This window comes from Gossypium hirsutum, chromosome A02 (genome assembly GCF_007990345.1).
Source record: "Gossypium hirsutum isolate 1008001.06 chromosome A02, Gossypium_hirsutum_v2.1, whole genome shotgun sequence".
NCBI lineage: Eukaryota > Viridiplantae > Streptophyta > Magnoliopsida > Malvales > Malvaceae > Gossypium > Gossypium hirsutum.
The window spans coordinates 98708960-98724781 of record NC_053425.1 but is presented as its reverse complement, the minus strand read 5'-3'; the positions used below and the strand labels follow the sequence as shown (position 1 = coordinate 98724781).

Below are 15822 nucleotides of genomic sequence, written 5' to 3'. Positions count from 1 at the left end.
ACTGTCGGTCGACCCTTAATCCACCACTACAATCAACGGATAATAGCCTGTGGTGGAGCCTCCTTTTTACTCGACTTCAAGGTTTGATGATTTCAGCCACGAAGTCCTCTCTCCGCCTTCGATTTTGACGAAAGGGATAGAGATCTCCAAAGCACATTCAAGAAGGTAAAGTTTCTGTTTTCTTTCTCTTTGATTTTTCTTTGTTCAAAATGCGCAATGTGTAAATCTGAGGAAACAAGAAAATAGGGGGAAACGAAAAAAGAAAAAAAGGAACCTAGAATCTAAATCTCACCTTTTATTTATTTTGCGTTTTGTATTTCAAATGTATTGATTGTGTGCGTATATCGCCACTGTTTTTCATGTGTCTTTCTCCCCTCCCCCAAAAAAGAGAGCCCTTTTACAATTGAAGCAAAGGCTTTATAGTCGAAAAGAAAAGAGAGAAAACCAAAAAAAGAAAAAATGAAATACAATTTTCATTCGTCTCCCTTTGATGTTTTGTTGTCGCTTTTTGCTGCTGTTGCTTGTTTTTTGTTTTGCAGGTACTAGTGCGCTGGCGCTCGGGTATGGAGGCTTGGGCATGGCGTGGCTGCTGGAGCGCTGGAGCGTACGGAGCCAGTCTTTGGGTGTACGGCGACCGTACGCGCGGAGGGGGCTCATCTGGCTGCGGCGCATCTACTGCTAGGGCTAGAGTTTGCGTTGATTTTTGTTTTTTTTGGGCTATAGGGTATTTGGGTCTAGGTTTGGGCTTGTAATTAGTTTGGGCTTTGATTGGTTATTGGCCCGTGGACTATTGTAATTATTTGGACTTTGGACTGTTAATGTTTATATTTAATTATTGTTTATTTATTTTAGGGTTTCAAGGGGGCCGGGCAAATTGGCCTATTTGCAGCTGCCCTTCTTTACTCATTGTCGTGTAACGAGAATAGAGCGAAGACTATAAAAAGGCCAATTTTGCCCGTGCTGGCTGAGTCTTGGTTCTTCTTGGTACTCTTTTTCTTCAAGTGGCCCCAATATGCTCCACTGCAACTTCAGGGAGACATAGTTCACGTGTTTTTATCCTACTCTACTGCAACTTCAGAGAGATAAGGATTGTGACTTCGATTTTGCTCCACTGCAACTTCAGGGAGACAAGATCTTGCAATTTCGGTCTGTTTCCCTACTACTTAGGGGGTGAAGGCTCTTTTTCTTTGATCTGCTCCACTGGAGACGAGATCTGTAATCTTCGGCCTACTCCACTACAACTTTAGGGAGCTAGGATAGTGGTTTGAATCTGCTTCACTGTGACTCAGGAAGACCAGATTCACCGTCTTTGATCTGCTCTACTGCAACTTCAGGGAGACAGGATCTACAGAATTTAGCCTACTCTACTACAACTTTAGAGAGCTAGGATGGTGGCTTAAATCTGCTTCACTGCAACTTCAGGAAGCCAAGGTTCGTCGTCTTCGATCTGCTTCACTGCAACTTCAGGGAAACAAGATCTAAAATTTCAGCCTACTCCACTACAACTTTAGGGAGCTAGGTTGGTGGCTTAAATCTGCTTCACTGCAACTTCAGGAAGCCAAGATTCGTCGTCTTTGATCTGCTTCACTGCAACTTCAAGGGAACAGGATCTATAGGATTCACCGATGTCAGTACACTGTCTTCTAAAGACATGATTTGTAGAATTAGTTTCCTGTATCTTCTATGTTAAATAATTAGAATGCTATGATTGAGATGAACCAAATGTCCCTAACTAGATGTGGTGTTTATGTCAAATAATTAGAATACTATGATCGAAATGAATCAAGTGCTCCTAACTAAATAAATGATTATGAATGTAGAAATGTCAGGAGAGTGATTTTTTTTACGCTTAAAGTATCGTTGCTCATTGCTCATCCGGGTTCTATCATTGATGTGCTATCACGCCCTCTTGCTTAGCCGTTATATTTGATAGAAAATTTGAAGAAATAGTCACAATTAGGACTCTTCTTTTTCGAATGTTTCCAATTTTGAACCTGATTAGTCCTAACTAGTGGCCTTGTTTCAGGTCCTCGTACTGTTTAGAGACTTTCCAGAGTAATATGCATAACATTTTTTGTGTGAATATTACATGTCCAAAAATCACAATTTCAACAAAATGCTCGAAAGAGATTATCATAATGGACAAAATGAAATTTTATTGAGTAAAACTCGAAGTGAATACATCAAACAGGATAGCAAATCTGCTAAAGCACAAAATAAAAATGAAAAAAGAGGTACCCAGATATCGCAGCACGAGTTTCACTATTCCAATTTCTCAAAGGCTCCTTCGAACCAAATGTGTATTCAGGAGATCCTGCGTATTTTGTTGATGCTCTAAGGTGTACTGTTCTTCTGTCTTGCTGATTTCGGGAGGACAAGACTACCATATGTCCCATAATCAAAATTTGAGCTACCCATTTTCGGGTTTTCAACTCAAAAGCCCCTTTGGTCTCAAAGTGCCCTTTGCGGGTTTTCACATTGGCCTCTCTATTTTTTTGAATCTTTTTTCCAGATTTCAGAATGCCCTTTGCGGGTTTTCACTCTGGCCTCTCTTTCTTCAGGTAAAATACTTCTTGACCAAATCTGAGTTTACAGGATTGGACAAGTTTCTACCGTCCATCTCGGCTAGAATCAATGCTCTTCCAGAGAAAGTTTTCTTTACCACGTAAGGCCCTTCCCAATTAGGCATTCATTTCCCTAAAAAATCCTTCTGTATGGGAAGGATCGTTTTCAAAACCAGGTCTCCTTCGTGGAATTCTCTAGGGCGAACCTTTTTATCATAAACCTGCATCATTCACTTTTGGTACATCTGACCATGACGGATAGCTCTTAGCCTCTTTTCCTCAATTAAGTTCACTTAATCGTATCGAGACTGGATCCATTCGGCTTCTTCCAACTTTAACTCTAACAACACTCGAAGGGACGGGATCTCGACTTCGATCGGGAACACCGCTTCCATTCCGTAGACCAAAGAGAAAGGGGTTGCCCCAGTTGAGGTTCTGACTGACGTTCGATAAGCAAAGAGGGCAAACGGTAACTTCTCATGCCAATCTCTATAGGTCTCGGTCATCTTCCCCACGATTTTTTTAATATTTTTATTGGCTGCTTCCACTGCCCCATTCATCTTCGGGCGATATGGTGACGAGTTGTGATGTCTGATCTTAAATTGGCGATAAACTTCCGCTATTGTATTGTTGTTCAAGTTTAATGAGTTGTCAGATATGATCCTCTCCGACATTCCATATCGACATATGATCTCTTTTTCAGGAACCTGCTCACTGCTGACTTTGTAACAGTAGCATACAAGGCGGCTTCTACCCATTTGGTGAAGTAGTCGATAACCACAAAGATGAACCGATGCCCATTAGAAGCTTTCGGTGATATTGGTCCAATCACATCCATGCCCCACATAGAGAATGGCCATGAGGAAACCATGACATGCAGCGGTGAAGGAGGTACATGAATTTTGTCTCCGTAGATTTGGTACTTATGGCATCTCTTGGCGTAATTGACACAGTCTCCTTCCATGGTGGACCAATAGTACCCGAATCTCATAATTTGCCTGGCCATTGTAAAACCATTAGCGTGTGTCCCACAGATGCCTTCATGGACTTCTTCTAAGATTTTCTTAGCCTCTACAACGTCTACACATCTTAGTAGCACTTGATCCTTTCTTCTTTTGTATAGGATATCCCCATCTAAAACATAGTCGATGGCCAATCTTCTCAGCGTCCTTTTGTCATTCTCGCTTGCCTAGTCGGGGTATTCACGATTCCTCACATATTGCAATATATCGTGATACCAAGGGTGATCATCTTTTTCTTCATCCTCTTCAATATTATAACAGTGAGCCGGTGTTTCATAAATGCTTATCCAAATGGGTTTGACATCTTCTTGTTTGTTCACCTTGATTAGGGAGGCTAAGGTAGCCAAAGCATCAGCAATCTGATTTTCGTCTCGTGGAAGGTAGTGGAAGGTAATGTCATCAAAATCTTTAACCAATTCTAGGACCAGCTTCTGATAATCGATTAACTTGGGGTCTCTGGTCTCCTATTCTCCCTTGAGTTGATAAATCACTAGTGCAGAATCTCCATACACCTCTAGCACTTTAATCTTGCGTTCTACGGCTGCACGAACTCCCATGATACACACCTCATATTCTGCCATGTTATTCGTACAATCAAAATCCAATTTACTAGTGAATGGATAATGATCTCCATTTGGGGATACCATGACTGCCCCGATTCCATTACCCACGGGGTTTGATGCCCCATCGAAGTTTAGTTTCCAAGGAAGTTCTTCCAGAGTACCTTCTTCAGTGGTAGCAACACACATTAGGTCTTCATTCGAAAAGTCGAAGTTCAAAGGCTCGTAATCTTCCAAAGCTCTACTAGCCAGAAAATCTGCTATTGCGCTACCTTTTACGGCTTTCTGATTCACATAGACTATGTCAAATTCAGAGCGCAGAATCTACCATCGGGCCATCCTTCCATTCAAAGTGGTTAACTCCATCATGTATTTGAAAGGATCTAATTTTGAGATGAGCCAAGTAGTGTGATACAACATATACTGCCTCAGCCTTCGGGTTGTCCAAATTAGGGCACAACACAACTTCTCTATCGGTGGGTACCTTGTTTCACAGTCAGTGAACTTCTTAATAAGGTAGTAAATAGCTCTTTCTTTCCTTTCTGACTCATCGTGCTGACCTAATACGCACCCTATGGAATTCTCAAATACTGCCAAATACAGTATCAATGACTTATCGGGGTTAGGTGGTGTTAGCACCGGAGCATTGGATAAGTACTATTTGACCTTGTCAAAAGCCCTTTGGTATTCTTCATCCCATTCCCCTGGGTTGTGTTTCTTGAGGAGGCGAAAGACAGGGTCACATTTCTCGGTCAGTTTTGAAATGAACCGAGCAATGTAGTTTAATCTTCCTAGAAAGCCTCGAAACTCTTTTTGGGTACGTGGCGGAGATAGCTCTTGTATAGATTTGACTTTGTCTGGATCAATCTCAATCCCTTTCTCGCTAACTATGAATTCGAGAAGCTTTCCAGACTTGACTCCGAAGGTACATTTGGCTGGGTTGAGTTTTAACTGAAACTTCATCAACCTCAAGAACAATTTTCTCAGGACTTGTATATGCTTCTCTGTTCGAGACTTTGCGATCATATCATCAACATAAACCTCGATTTCTTTATGCATCATGTCGTGGAACAGGGTTACCATGGCTCTTTGATAAGTTGCCCCCGCATTCTTTAGTCCAAACAGCATCACCTTGTAGCAGAACGTGCCCCACATAGTTACAAATGTGGTCTTCTCCATGTCTCCAGGATGTATCTTGATCTGGTTATATCCAGACAAACTGTCCATGAATGAAAACAAGGAATGTCCTGCTGTGTTGTTTACTAGGGTGTCGATATGAGGTAGTGGGAAATTATCCTTTAGGCTGGCTTTATTTAAATCTCTGTAGTCTACACACATTCGCACTTTTCCATCTTTCTTAGGGACGGGGAAGATGTTGGCTACCCAATCTGAGTATTTTAGCACCTTTAGGAATCCAGCGTCGAACTGCTTTCGAACCTCTTCTTTTATTTTTAGCAAGACATCGGGCCTCATTCTTCGGAGTTTTTGCTGAACTGGCTTACATTCTTCCTTTATGGGGAGTCGGTGCACCACGATGTCAGTGTCCAACCCGGGCATGTCTTGGTATGACCACGCGAAGACATATTTGAATTCTTGAAGTAATTCAATCAGGTCTCGCTTCATCTCCATTGTGACACATGTTCCGATCTTCACCTCTTGTGCTTCTCCTAAGCTCACAATTTCTACTGATTCTTTGTGAGGTAGGATTTGTTTCTCGTCTTGTTCTACCATTCTCAACAAATTAGGAGATAGGTTACAGCCTTGGTCATCTTCAAAATCCTAAGAATCCTCCATACATACATATCGCTCAAAAGGAAATTTTGAGTCGCTAGCAGTGTCACTCGTATCATTAATATCTGGGGACCTGTTATGAGGATGAATGCAGACACAAAGAATCAAAATAATTTGATACATTTATTTGTGGTATGATTATGAATGACGAATGAAAGAATATTTAGAAGAATGTTTCAAGAATAAAAGAATATGAAAGTAATCATTTGTATGATTATGAATGAAATTGAAAGAATGAGAGAACATTTGCTCAAAAATGATAATAACCGTGCATTTTATTGAAATAACGTTTTTAAACATCAACTTATTTCATAAAAGATTCTTATTACTCCTAGGCCTAGAGCAATAAGTGTGTTTTGGACATTACTCTGAATCAGCTCTAAAAACTACAGGAATCTCTTCCGCAGTCCAGTTATCCAGAACACTTCCAGGTAGGTAGGGGCAAATGCCCGACAAATTTTCTCTTCCAGTCTCCTCTTTGTACGTGGCGTTGATGTCCAAGCTTTCTAGCATTTCTTCTATGGCTCCCTTCATTGTCGTATTTCTCTCGAGATGAATGATTCCCCCGGACACAAACGTTTTCGATATATAGGGGAATATCATTGGCTCCCACTTGATTTCCTCCCCCGTTAACCGTGCTCTCCTTCTTTCTTACTTCTTTTTTAGCTCCCTTCTCCTTTGTTTCGTATCCGGCTTAAATCCCAAGCCGAAGCAGTCTCTCTTGTCCTTCAGTATTGGCGTCTCAATCCTTCTTTGTAGATGCCTCCCAAGTCCTCTTCCGGGTAGGCCCCTTTTCCAATCGTCAACTGTAAGCTCATCCTCGTGGTTTTGGACAATCTTGGCACCAGAATCTTGCTTCCCTCGGCGATGAAGGTTGCATTAACAAATTCCAAAGATCGAAATGTACATTCGATTGTCTCGTCATCTGTCTCCAAATAGGGCACATTATTGCTCACAGTTACAATAATATCCTCTTCAGCCTTGATCGTTATCAACCTCCCCTCCGATACCAGCTTCAATTTTTGATGCAACGAGGAAGGCACCGCTCCAGCTGAATGTATTCAGGGCCTCCCCAATAAGCAATTATATGAGGGCTTGATATCCATTACTAGGAAATCCACCTCATACATGTTTAGCCCGATCTGAAGAGGTACCTCGATTCTGCCCATCACCTTTTTCTCCGTGCCGTCAAATGCTTTTACTATATTCTGGCACGCCTTCATGTGAGAGCTGTCTATAGGTAATCTGTTAAGTGTAGTCAAGGGCAAGACGTTCAAGGCTAAACCATTGTCAATCAGTACGCCCGGAAGCGTATATCCTTTACAGCATGTGGTGATATGCAAAGCTTTAGTCGACCCCATGCCACCGGGTGGTATCTCATCGTCATTAAAGAAAATATAATTGTCGGCACTTATGTTGCTAACCAAACGGTCTAGCTTGTTAACAGAGATATCATTAGCAACGTATGTTTCATTCAAGACCTTCATCAGCGCGCTGCGATGAACTTCCGAGCTTAGAAGTAAGGCCAGCACCGAGATACGGGCTGGTTGTTTACGTAGCTATTCCACCACGCTGTATTCGCTATGTTTTAGGAATTTTAAAAACTCCTTGGCCTCCTCTTCGTTAACTGGCTCGTTAACAGGCTTGGTTGCTTTTTCTTTCATTTCCTCAGCCATTGGGGCTTTTCCTTTTACGGGTTGTACCTCCTCATTTGCTGCATTGTAATGTCTCCCGCTACGTGTATAGGAGCCCTTGTCTTGACCCTCTTTTGAAGCATCCACGAGGCTTTCCTTCTCCGGAATCATCACGTTACAATCATAATTCCATGGGACCTTTTTGCTGTCTTTGTAGGGGAAGACTGTAGGTCTTTGAATTATGACACTCGGTGGCATCTGTACTCCGGCTTCATTATTTTTGCGTCTTAATACGATAACTACGGGATAGTTAGCTGTTTGATTCTATACTGTCGATTCTCCTTTCGATACACATATATCTCCTTCTACGGGGTCTTCGATCTCTTCATAAAACTCCATTTCCTTATTATCCATCATGTTCTATACTAGGGCCCTGAATTTCACACACTCTTGGACTTCATGCCCCACCTCATTGTAGAACTCGCAGCAGTTCCTTTCTTCTTCAGATTCGTCCCTCGAATCCAACGCAATCAATCCTTTCTTGGCCATCTCCTTCCATACCTGCCTCAATGGGATCCTGACTTCTGCCACCTCATTCTTGATTTTCTTGTTCCTACCTCCACTTATCCCATTCACTCCTTGGTCGGAATGATTGGGGAGTGGGTTTCCTACTACATTGGGTGTGGCTGGGTCATTAAATCTCACGATTCCCATCTTAATGAGTCTTTCGACTATTTTCTTGAAAGTAGTGCAATTTTCAATTGAGTGCCCGGTGATTCCCGCGTGGTATTCACATTGGGCGTTTGTGTCATACCATTTGGGATACGGGCGCTGTAGTGGCTTCAGGTAGAAAGGGGACACCATATGAGCGTTGAACAGGTTCTGGTACAACTCTCTATACGTCATGGGTATAGGGGTGAATTGTGGCCTTTCCATGTTCTCCCTTGCGTTGGATTCTTGTCTTACAGAGCTTTGTTGATTGGCGGTCACCGTCTTGGGTTGATTTACGGTAAACAACTCGGGATTGCCCCTTGTTGAATGTACTCGTGTTGTTCACTTCATTATCTCTTTTCCTCGGGGCTGACTTTCTGGTTCTTTCTCCGGCTTCTATCTTACCGATTCTCACGGCATTTTCGATCATTTCCCTTATCATCACTATGTTGGAGAAGCTATTGGTGGCGCTTCCCAACATATGAGTGATAAATGGGGCCTTCAAGGTGTTTATAAAGAGCATCGTCGTCTCCGTTTCTAGAAGTAGCGGCTGAACTTGTATGGCCACCTCTCTCCATCTTTGTGCGTACTGTCTGAAGCTTTCATTCAATTTCTTCTCCATGTTCTGGAGAGTGATTCTATCAAGGGTCATATCCGTCACATGATTGTATTGCTTCATAAAGGCCTGAGCCAGGTCCTTCCACGAATTAATTTTAGAGCGGCTTAATTGGTTGTACCACTTAGACGCTGCCCCAACTAGACTATCTTGAAAGAAGTGGACTAATAGCTGGTCATTGTTAATGTAACCCGTCATTTTCCTGCAGAACATAGTGATGTGGGCTTCAGGGCAACTTGCTCTATTGTATTTCTCGAATTCGGGCATTTTAATTTAGGGGGAATGACTAAATCTGGGACTAGACTCAGGTCTTTGGCATCAATCCTTTGATGATGATCCGCACTTTCCATGGCTTTGAATTTCTCCTCGAGCCATCTACACCATTCTTATAATTGTTTTTACGAATCTATCCTCGTATTTTCTTCGTTGGCAACTTCATCCAAATCGAGAACGAGCAGATAGTTTGGGTTGTTGACAAAGTTAGAGCCTAAGCCGGTTTGGAAATTCATCGGTATTGAAGCTCCGGCCTAAACCTACTGAGGCATGATCGTGACAGATGGTTTCGGTAAATTAATCTCGGGCTTCATCGGTACATGTGTCGGAGTGAAGCCAGGGGGTATTGAGGATCCTCATTAGTTTCCTTAACTTTGTCCATAGGGCCCTTTCCCTTATCCGTTCCTCCCAACAACAATTGGGATAACTGACTCATCATTTCCCTCTGGGACTCCATCATTTGCTCTTTCATCTCTCGCTGAATCTTGGCTAGCTGCTCTTGCATCTGAGACTGCATTTGTTCTTCCATGTCATTTTGCATCTGCTCCAATTTCTCGAGTCTCTTATCCATTGATTTTTTTCCTTGTACCGTAAGGGTGCGTGGTTGGTTGGTTTTCGTTGGTTTCCAGGTTACTAAAATAATTTTTAATTAATTAGAAACCTCTTATGGCCTTTAATGCATAATGATATGATGTAATGCAAATGCATGAATGCAAAGGAGGCATAAATTTTGATTCAATTCCCCTTAGAAAATTCACTTGAAAATAAAAACTTTTACATAAAGTTGAGTTACAAATAAAATTTCGCTCTAACACTCAAAGACCTAATTTTTCTAAGCAACGAGGCCAGTTCTTGTCCGCGATCTGACTCCAACTCATACTTCACGCTAAGTGTGTCTGCCTGTACCGCTAGAGTTTGCAAGTAGTCGGCTACCTCCCTAATCTGGGTTATGGGCTCCTCCATAAGGTAATCTCTGTTTCTGACGTGGTCTTGCGCATGGTGAAGCTGCTCTTTCTAACGATCCTCGTTTGCCTCGAAAAACTGGATCCGCATCTTACATTTTTATAGTGACGCCTCTAACTCTTTTATTTTTCCTTTTATTTCTTCTATCTTGCTCAAGCTTGCCCTCAATTCCATTGCGGTGTTGCGGTTTCAGTACTGATGCAGAGATTTCTCGAGTTCTGCCACTCTAGCCCTTAATTCACCTCGCTCATTTCTGATTTCCAACAAACTCTTCTCTAAATCTTCGTTTCATGCTTGAGCTTCTCGAAATTTCCTTTCCCACCGGTCGGTATTGGCTTTTTCTTCTCGAATTTCATGGTGCCACTGTTCGGAAGTCTTACCCAAACCCGCAGTCCTCATAGATAGGCGCAGCTTCTTGTAGTCCGTCTTCAAGCTGTCTAGGTCTTCTTCGGCCTTAGTTTTTCCTTTTCTCCACTTTTCAGCCTCTGACCTCTAGACATCAGCATCTAATCTCAGGTGCATCTTTTCTTCCTCCAATTGTTCGATCTTCTTCCCAAACTCCGAACTCTTCTTCTTGAAATCTTGCCTTATAATCTCCAATTCTGACGGGGCGACTTGTAATTGTTCCCCGATAGGTCGATCATTCTCCAAGCTTGTCCTAGGAACATTATCATTAGCCCTCTTCTTAAACCACTCATTATACTCGAGCGTTACCATGGAACCGACGGCTAACCTCTTCATCCAACAAGTTTGCTTCCAGGCATCCAATAACTCCCGAACTTTCTTCTTATAGTGAGCACCCTTAAAAGAGAATTCACTCTGAGCTAGTCCGTAGGTTGTGGGTACAAACTGCCTCGACTTATATTGCCTTAACGCAAGTAATGGAGTATACCCGGTAGCTCCCCAAATTCCTAACAACGGCACCCAATCAAAGTTACCACATCGGTACATAATCTGATCAGGAACCATTCAATAGGCTCTTCACTCGATATCCCCCTCCTTGAGGTCCTGAAGAATTTCCATCCACTTCTCCTCCGAGATATCCTCTCTCCTTTGTATAGCTGCCTCTTCTTTTAATAGGGAATAACCTTCGGAAAAGACCCGATAGGAAACCTTGTCTATCTTCCAAAAGTGCCCGTGAAACCATGCCATCAATAATTGTGCACATCTAATGAATCGTCCCTCGCCCATCTTCCGACATGAGCTCAAAGATCTGAACGTTTCTACCAATATCACCGGTACCGGTGTGATTCCCTTCTCAAGGCGGTCGAATAAATCAATGACTGCCTCGTCCACGTACCTCAAAGCCTTAGGAAAAATCACCAATCCATAGATGCTTAAGGTAAAGATATCGACCCTCTTTCTTTTGTCTGGATGCGTCAAGATCAAATCTCACAAATTCTCCCAAGGGATACATTTGCTATCTCTTTTTTGCTGAATCCGAGCAATTACCCAAGGCTCGCTCATCCCAGAAATGCTCATCAGTTTCTTCACGAAAGTCTGACTACTAAAAACTCGGGCATAAGTCTTCCGGACCTGAATTTTTGGACACCTTGACAAAGTAGTGTATTCCTCCATGGTAGGTACCAAATCCACTTCTCCAAAAGTGAAACACTTGTACGCGAAATTCCAAAACTGCACCAAGGCTCGGAACAAATGTTTATCCACTCTAATGTCTAGCAGGTAGGATATGTCACCATAGCTTTGGTAAAACAACTGCTTGATCCCTTCATCCCAACTAGCCCAAATGCCTCTCAACTCTTGCAGCTCATTCTGTACTACATTGACGTGAGTGAAATCTTGCAGCTCTGATACATACCCTTATGCCAAGCTATCCCCTCTCTCTGACTGTAGCCTCTCTGACCATGCACGAACGACCGTATTATCCTCGACTTTACTAAGAAATTCATTCTCCATGTCAAACTTTCTAACTTAGTAATTGAATACGGATTAACACCTCTTTTAATATGCAATGTCATGCAAAAAGACAATCAAAACAAAACACAGTTTAGTATCGGATAATATCGATAAAATGCAAGCACATAAACGATAATCACAACGCATATACTGGTAAGTACTAAGGCTCGACGCGGCTCCACCCAAGGATAGCTCCTAAGGTTCACCATATGTGGTTTAGTTCTAGGGATAAGGTATCCGAAGCAGTAGATTCCTCAATCCTCACCCATTATAGGCTCATATAGATCGAGTTCGGTTCGGGGGGATACATTTCCCTATAACCATGCGGAGATGAAAATCTCACGAAATCATAGGTACGGATGTACCCCGAAAGCAATCCACTAACCCATGAGGAGGTGAAAACCTCACGAAAGCATAGTTTCTTACTCCCACTTAAGAGGTGTGACCACAGTGATCATGCAATGAAATGCAATATTATTCTACAAGATTCGCACCAAAACGATCATACAGTCAAATGCAATCATGATAAAAACAAATTTTCAATTTCTTTGACCAAAGGACAACAAATAATCAATTTTATGGCTAGACTCTCTTTGTCCCCAGTGGAGTCGCCAAGCTGTCGAAACCACCCTCTCTTTCAAATATTTTAAAATTTTAAATTTGATGAAATCGGGGAATCGATTTTTGAAAAACGGAAATGGAGTCGCCACCGATCTTTTGTTTTGGTGTGATCGGATCACATAAGGATTTGGCTATATTAATAAAGCATTTTTGATTCACTAAAACAATGATTCTGGTCTACGGAAATATGAGAAAACGGGCTCGGGAGTCGGTTACGTATGAGGAAGGATTAGCACCCTCACTACGCCCAAAATTGGTACCAAATCGATTGAATACGGTCCTTATGTTTAAAATTAAAAACGTTTTTAAAATGTGGTTCTTTTTTAATAACATTTGAATAACCCGAGTCGGTTGCCAAAAAATTTTCTTGTTTTGACGTCCGAAAATTTTTAATTCGAAAATCACAAGAGGATGCTCAACTATTTAGTCCAACAAAAAATCGAAACCCAGCGCAGTAGAGCACGATTCTTCGAATTTCAAAACTTTGACCATTGCCTCGCCTTTGAAAATACGAGCGAGATTCCGAAGGGATCTTCGATTGTTTTGAATAATATGAAAAAGCGCAACCCAGCACGATAGGGTACGATTCTCAAATAGCCAAACATCGAACATTGCCTTCATTTTGAGAGGTTTTTAATAAACATGAGCGAAAACCTAAAGGAATAATAATAATAAAATATGATACAAAAAATACATGGCAAAACATAATGCCCAAAATAGACATGTAAAAAAAACGTACATATGAATTTATAAAAAGAATGAGATTAATAATAATATATGTATAATTTTAGTTGGTCTAAGAACCATACATATCCTTATATCAAAACATTTAAATAATGGGCTATATAAAACACAAAAGCAATGTAATATAAAGAAATATTCAAAAAAGATAACAATAATAATTTTATAATTAAAAAGCTTTTAAAATCATTTCATATATACATAAAGAAAATATTTGGTAAATTACAAAGTGAAAGGTGTTTTAAAATAAAGATCTATTAAAGTAATAAGTGTATTAATGTGTATATATATATATATAAATTTTAAAGAGAACACATGCAAGCTTATAAAGAAATGATAATGTGTATAGATTTAATACTATATAAACCGAATATATGCACTAATATAAGCAAATAGAAAAATAATTTTATGCAATATATATATAAACAAAATATATTATCGTGGCAAAATATATGCTAAAATACATAGTTAGAATAGAAACATTATATGTATGAAGCATTAGCTTTATTATAAAACATATATATGCATAATAACATGAAAGAAATAAACATCTTAGGTATACAAAGCATGATAATAATATAACAAAAACGAATCTACAACAATGAAGAAATAATTATCAAGGTTGCTTAAAATGTACAAGTAAACAAATAAAAGGTAATAAAGTTATAAAATAAAAAACCTTAATTAGAATTAAACTGAAACACACGGGGTAAATTTGAAAATAAACAAAAACAATGAAAAGGACCAATAATCAATGCGCGAAAACAGCTAGGGACTAAAACTGGCAATATACCAGATCCCAAAACGCTGAGTTTAGGCCCGGGTTAGATTGCAAAATGGCGCAAATTATAGGAGAAAATTAAAAAAACAAAAAGACGCGCAGATGGGCTGGTCGGGTCGGGTCATGCCATTAATGGGAAGCACGCGGATCCTCCCCGGGTCGGGTCACACGCGTGCGGGTCATGCCAAATGGGTCCACACGGCGTCGTTTCAAAGGCTATTGAACTTAGCCTGAAACGACATCACTCAATGCCCTCAATTAAAAGGGAAATCGGCCCAAAAATCAGAGTGCTTTGGCAAAGCAAACAGGGGAAACCGAAACCCTAGATGCTTGCCCCCATTCAACTGTCGATCGACCCTTAATCCACCACGACAATCAACGGATAATAGCCTGTGGTGGAGCCTCCTTTGTACTCGACTTCAAGGTTTGATGATTTTAGCCACGAAGTCCTCTCTCCGCCTTCGATTTTGACGAAAGGGATAGAGATCTCCAAAGCACATTCACGAAGGTAAAGTTTCTGTTTTCTTTCTCTTTGATTTTTCTTTCTTCAAAATGCGCAATGTGTAAATCTGAGGAAACAAGAAAATAGGGGGAAACGAAAAAAGAACAAAAGGAACCCAGAATCTGAATCTCACCTTTTATTTCTTTTCTGTTTTGTATTTCAAATGTATTGACTGTGTGCGTATATCACCACTGTTTTTCGTGTGTGTTCCTCCCCCCAAAAAAAAGAGAGCCCTTTTACAATTGAAGCAAAGGCTTTATAGTCGAAAAGAAAAGAGAGAAAACCAAAAAAAGAAAAATCAAAATACAATTTTCATTCGTCTCCCTTTGCTGTTCTGTTGTCCTTTTTTGCTGCTATTGATTGTTTTTTGGTTTGCAAGTACTGGTGCACTGGCGCTCGAGTACGGAGGCTTGGGCATGGCGTGGCTGCTGGAGCGCTGGAGCGTACGGAGCCAGTCTTTGGGCGTACGGCGGCCGTACGCGCGGGGGGAAGGGGGGCTCGTCTGGCTACGGCGCATCTGCTGCTAGGGCTAGGGTTTGCCTTGATTTTTGTTTTTTTGGGCTATAGGGTATTTGGGTCTAGGTTTGGGCTTGTAATTAGTTTGGGCTTTGATTGGTTATTGGCCCGTGGACTATTGTAATTATTTGGACTTTGGACTGTTAATATTTATATTTAATTATTATTTATTTATTTTTGGGTTTCAAGGGGGCCGGGCAAATTGGCCTATTTACACTAACTGTTTACCAGATCAAACTACACAATGAGAGAATCATCAGGAAGGTAATGGCAATGGCTTGCCTTTCTGCTACTGTTCCACCAGCCATATTCAATAAAATTATAGTTTTTGGATCAGCAAAGGAGATATGGAACTACCTTAAGTCTGACTATCAAGGAGATGAGAAGATCAAAAGTATGAACGTGTTAAACTTGATCAAAGAATTCGAGAGGCTACAGAGGATTGAGTCTGAATCAATCAATGATTAATCAGACAAGCTTATAGAGATTACTAACAAGGTAACGGTTCTCGAGACTAATCTCTCTGATGGTAGATTGCTGCAGAAAATATTAGTTCTGTGCCTGAGAAGTATGAAGCAAAAATTGCTTCTTTGGAGAACACCAAGACTTG

The 15822-nt window shown here is 41.0% G+C and overlaps 1 long non-coding RNA gene across 1 annotated transcript; it reads left to right on the top strand.

The window, feature by feature from the left end:
- Nucleotides 1–14068: 14068 nt before the first annotated feature.
- On the top strand, nucleotides 14069–15386 carry LOC121210016 (uncharacterized). The gene is made up of 2 exons (XR_005905221.1): nucleotides 14069–14702; nucleotides 15076–15386. It is a non-coding gene; the product is annotated as an uncharacterized lncRNA (long non-coding RNA).
- Nucleotides 15387–15822: the final 436 nt, after the last annotated feature.